We start from the raw sequence: 6,000 nt of genomic DNA on the forward strand, positions 1-6,000 counted from the left end.
TGTGAAATCTGCGAGATCTCTCATGCGCGCCGCGGAGGCTGTCTGTCAGTCACACACACACACAAGAACGAGCGCGGCGCACACACACGCATAAGGGGCCGTTCACATATTGCGTCTTTTGCGCCCTCAAGTTCGTTATTTCAAATGTAGGCGCGTGGTATGCGCGCTCATAATGGAAGCGACGAGCTCGTTTTTTCCAGGCGCATCCGCACCACATCAAGTTAAAAACATCTCAACTTTTCAGAATGCTGCAAGCGCACCGCAGGTCATGTAACTTACTTCCTCACCTTTTCCATAACAATGTTGAAAGCTCAGCCAAGATGTAGGAACAGCTGATAGCTGTATGTGGATTTTTTAATTAATTTAGTAGCAGTGCCACTGCAAGCAGTTTTTTGTGCTGCAAATCCATTTATCCATTGCTAAAAAATTTCCGCATCTTCATGGAGAGAGCAGGTCATGGTTGCTCAGCAACGGCAGACTCCTCAGGAGCGCAAGTGCCTGAAGGCTTTGGGGGGAAAAAAATCAGAAAGCGGCGTGCCTAGCGTTTTCCAAACAACTCAAGCAATCTGTCAAAGCATCTTTCAAAAGTGCATTATGTGCAGACAGAGAAATGCAAAGTTTTCGACTGCCTAACACAACACAAAGTACTGATAAGAATACCATTAAAGTACCGAACCGTTAAGCTGTATCGGTAAGAGTAGTAATACCGTTAAAACCTTAACGATACCCATCCCTACTCAGAATAAGGTTTACTATTTGCATTAAGATTATTTTTATTACCACACTGGCATATAATTTTGCTTAAGTAAAATGCACTTTATTTAGATCCTCCCCCAGGAAACAAGACAAAATTTCTTTTTTTTTCTTTTTTTATATTTGTACTTGGGCAAAAAAAGAAGAAAAAAAAACACTTAGTAAGAAGAGCATTTTTCCAGCGTGCATTAATGAAGTGTTTAAAAAGGGGGAGGAGACAGAAATAAACTCTAGGTTTATCGAAGAAAACCTGCTCCCAACCAGGTTAGGTTCATAGTGTAAGTTACCATGGTAACTGACTCTGAGTGTAAGTTACCTCTCTTTCAGAAACGGGCTTGACTTACCCTGCTTTCTCAGGTTTGACAAATCTCCCATTCTGAAACAGAAAACCTAGAGTTTCCCTCATTTCAGGGTAAACATACTCAGAGTTTTCACTTAACCTCCTTTGTGAAAAGGGCCCCAGATGAGGAGATGGAGATAGAGGAAGAAAAAGAGGGAAATGTAGAGGCACAAGTGACAGAAAGGGAGCAGGGAACAGCAAGCCAGGAGACAGAGGCTGGTGAGAAAGAGGAAAATGTAGAGGCACAAGCGTTTTCTAAAGTTTTTACTATAACAACTGTTCTTAATTATTCTGTAGAACAGAGAAGAAAAAGCCATCAGGTTGGGACAACTTAAGACATTTCAGTTTCTGATCCCAGAGCTATTATTAGGTGGAAAGAAAATATTTTTTTAACTTTTAAACTTAAAATTGTCTTTTCTATTTTTTCTTTTTCAAAACTGCATCAGAGCATTTGCTGCCATATCAATACATAATCATCCATATCGATACGCGGATCAGCAAGGAATGCATCACAATATATTGCTGAATTGCTATTTTGAACAGTGCCATTTAAAGCTTGTTCCATGTGCCCCTTTTATACTTTGAGCACCTGCCCCTCCAAAGGTCTCTGCACGGCCCTGATCTCCTTTCTAATTGTACTTTGAATTGCCTACCTTTGCAGAACTTTTTTATGCTGAAACAGCATAAAAAAACAGACTAAGGGTGTACTCACACTAGCCAGTTTGAACCGTGCCCGAGTGCATTTGACCACCAAAGCGCGGTTCGTTTGACTAGTGTGAGTGCTCCGTACCGTGCCCGGGCGCGGCTCGATTGGCCGGCCCTGGCCCGCTTGGAAGAGGTGGGCCAGAGCACGGTTCAGTTGGACTCGGGCGCGGTTCGCATGCAGTGTGAGCGCTAACCGTGCTGGAGCACGGAACAGGACGGGTGGCGTCACGGTTTTGCGACGCTCCAAAAGCTCAGCTGGTACCTTGCAAACCTCCTCATACGAGCAGCACGATTACGTGAAAATCTTTGCGCCACTAAGGCGACACATCTGTTTAACAACAGGCTGTGAGAGGGCTGTGGAAAACCGTGGACCAAACGACACAAAATTATCCACAAAGAAAACAGAGCGATGGACTCCATTGTGTTCAGAGAGCGCCGCTCTTCCTGTTTATCCCGAAACCGTCGCACCATAATGACGTAAGCGTGCTCCGGCACGAATGCTGAAACCCTATGTGAGTGCAGGCGAGAGGGGGAGGGGGGACAATCGTACTCGGGCCCGGTTCATGGCAACCGTGCCTAGTGTGAGTACACCCTAACTAGTTGAAAAAAGTGAAAAAGCATAATAGCACCTCTTTAATAAACATTATTAAGCAGTTTATAAATAAAGCTATAAATGTTTTGTTCTTGAGCATATCTATAATGTTTAATTGTATTTTCCTACTTTTTTAACAATCAGTTTATCATTTATAAGTTAATACGTTATTTACAAACCTGGGCCCGGTTCCCCGATAACGCTCACTCTTAGTGCGCTAAGAAGACTCGAAAGATATATCTTACCAAAGTTGTTTATGTTCCTAAGTGTGTTCCCCGAAAGTGTCCCTTAAGAAGCTTCTTAACACACTGCCTCTTACGTTCGACGTTACAAAGGTGCTGTCCCAAGTGAAGGTGCTGAATTAGTTGGCATTAGTTAATTAGATTGGCATTAGTTGGCATTAGTTAATTAGATTTTCCACTTCTACCAGAAAGACTCGGAGAAGATATTGTAACAATTCATCCATTTATTAATGACCCAGCAAGCTATATATATATGGTAGTATTTGGCGTAGGCCCCATCCGTAAATAGCAGTCCGAGGGTACGGATTCAGTATTTCCTGCCTGAAGATGAAGGCAGGGGCGCAGCCGACCCCCAAAAACTAGTAGAAGAATAATTTCATTGAAATGGAGCCTACCCCCAGAAATGGAAAATGAATATACTTGCCGGCCGTCTATCTTGTCGTACCTAAAATAGAAAGAAATAGAAGAGTTAGCAAACAGCATGATAGACGTGAAAACTCTTCAATACTCGTGGGTTGACAGCTTATAGTAGGGTTCCATTTATCTTGTCGGGGGAAAAAAAAATACATACATATATATATATATATATATATATATATATATATATATATATATAATATATATATATATATATATATTTTTTTTTTTATAGAACATGTGACAAGCCACGCTGAACCGTACATGACTAGGCCACACTGAGCCACACATAGACAAGGCCACGCTGAGCCACACATAGACGAGGCCACGCTGAGCCACGCTTAAGTAGGCCATGCTGAGCCACACATAGACGAGGCCGTGCTGAGCCCCACATAGACGAGGCCGCGGTGAGCCCCACATAGACGAGGCCGCTGTGAGCCCCACATAGACGAGGCCGCTGTGAGCCCCACATAGACAAGGCCACGCTGAGCCACACATAGACAAAGCCCCGTTGAGACCACATGAACCTGGCCCCAAAGGGCCATGCTGCTATGTGCGAAAGCTATGCAGCGATATACGTGAGGCCGCTAAAGCCACGCGAAGATGAGGTGACGCAGAACAACGCAACTAATTCATAGCACGAGTTATGAAAACTGAACTATCGACAGATAGATAGAGCATGGCACCACCACCAGTAGTTGCATAGGAATTTACCTGAATTATTACTGCAGAGCTTGCTGAGCTTAAAGGATGGTCTTTAGGTCAGGTCTTATGTAAGACTCAAATGCGGAGGAAGGCCATCTTCCCAGGATCTTGATAGCTGCTGTAGGAACGCCGCGTTCAGATGCTGTAGTAGCTGCTCCAATCCTAAATGAGTGTCCAGTATACAGGGAACCCACCCGAAACCCTTGGGACAAACCGGTGATTAAATAATCAACAAATACCTGATCGGGGTGAGAATTGAGGTAGCTTGAAAGGTTGGGAATATTAATAGGAGTAGATGGGTGTTTATTCAAAAATTTTTCCGAATTGGGGCTTTCCCTCTGGGTGCAGGTTTGTACCAGCGTGGACAAACATATTTCGGGTGTGGATCCTTGCAAACACTACAAATATGAGCAAATTTGCAATTAGGAAAAGAACAAACGGCCTCATTAAATTGAAAACAAAGAGGTGTGATATTGAATTCAGCCACAGTAGAGCGACCTCTAGAGTTTGAATAGATACTTACATTTTCAGGACCGTGGACAGCGGCTGGATCGTTACTAGCGAACACTTTAGGGCAAAATGAAGCCTTGTGACAGTGAGCACTGCAAATGGCGCAAGCTAAGCTTTTTTGGCCTCCGAAATGGCGGACGAGCAGTTCGGTGTTGGTAACTGACCAGTTTAGTCTTGAATTAAAAAGTGAGATAAAGGAGGCAGATTTCGCTGAAAAGGACTTGTGGTACTCGTAAAATAGAGTTCCCCCGTATCTTTGACTGAAGTCCGCCATCATTGTTAGATAAAAATCTAGCTCTTCCCTTCTCTCGGGGTAGGTTTGACACAGAATGTCTCTGTAAATACTGAATGCAATGACGAATTCGCCAAACGAGAAATTGCGTTGTAAACGGGGATCGGAAGTTTTAAGAAGTACTGCCACATCACCACGGTCAACCATTTTCCTGTTGGCAGCAGGCGAAGGAAGCAGTAAGTTAGCAAGATTAATATCCTTACCTTGGATGATATTGTTTCTTAAATGGTTAGACACTGTTGCGGCGGCTGGTGGGACAAAACGCCTACCGAATGCTTGTGCTGGAGTTGCTGTGGAGAGGTTGAAGTTTGAGGAAGCCAGTGAAGCGGAGACATTTTGAAAAGGCGTCTGGATAGTAAGCTGAGAAGATGGCGAGGAAGCTGAAGTCTGATCGCAGATGGCATGCTCTGATCGTTACTAAATCCAGAAGGAGGAGGACGAGACTGTGGAATAGCTGAGGAGTGTATTGCCGGATCTGCGCTTGAGTGGGAAGTGGTAAAGGAATGTTCGAGGTTAGTCATTTTTGATTGTAGGTCTTTGACTGATTTAGAGAGACTTTGAACAGCGGAGATGAGATGGAAATTCGTATCGGTGGATTCGATGAATTGAGGTGAAGATAGTGATCTGGCAGGTTGTGATGTTCTTTTTGCGGGAACGGGTGAAGATGATTTAGCCATTCTTTTCCTTCCAGTCTGTTTTGTCTGTGTTGTCGATGTCGATGCTTTTGGAATCATTTGGGTAGAAACGGGGATTGCCCAGCGTGTTATGAGCGAGAGAAAGTAGATCTTCTCTTGAGAGACTTTGGTTTATTGGTATGCCGGCGTCTTCGAGAGCTTTGGATATACTTTCCAAAGACCACCGAGCTCATGGAGAAGTCCGGCACTGTAAACACGAACTTCGGCGAGCGGTAATAGGAGATGGCAGGACTATTTCGTCGTCAGAATCGGAATAATCGCAAATATATTGCGAGTCTTGAGACATGTTTGGTCGGCAACTGAACGCAAGCAACTGAGTGAAGCGTTCAGCATCTGCAAACTCAGACAAGTGTAAGCACAGGTTCTTTATACTTCTATTATTAGAACGTGATTGGACAATTGAGAAGGTAATAGGTGACGCTAAAAATTGAGTCTTTCTGGCAGAACTTATGCTAAAGCTTTCATTACACGCGAAGGTGCATTACAGCATTAAGAAAGACAACACGTTCTATGCAAATGAAACATTCCTCAAATTATTCCAGTAACATTTATTTTAACATAGTTTAAGTTATCAGTAAAATATAGACTATAAATTAAAATATCAATTTGTCAGTAATATGTTCACATGGTATGTTGTGACGGTTAAAAGAACCGGGTATCCTTCGCTAATCATCCACCCTCCTTATCCCGTTGTGCCACTTGACATGGGTTTAACGACTTCTAAAATTATGTAATACACTTTTACATTA

Source organism: Carassius carassius, chromosome 33 (genome assembly GCF_963082965.1).
Source record: "Carassius carassius chromosome 33, fCarCar2.1, whole genome shotgun sequence".
Taxonomy (NCBI): Eukaryota; Metazoa; Chordata; class Actinopteri; order Cypriniformes; family Cyprinidae; genus Carassius; species Carassius carassius.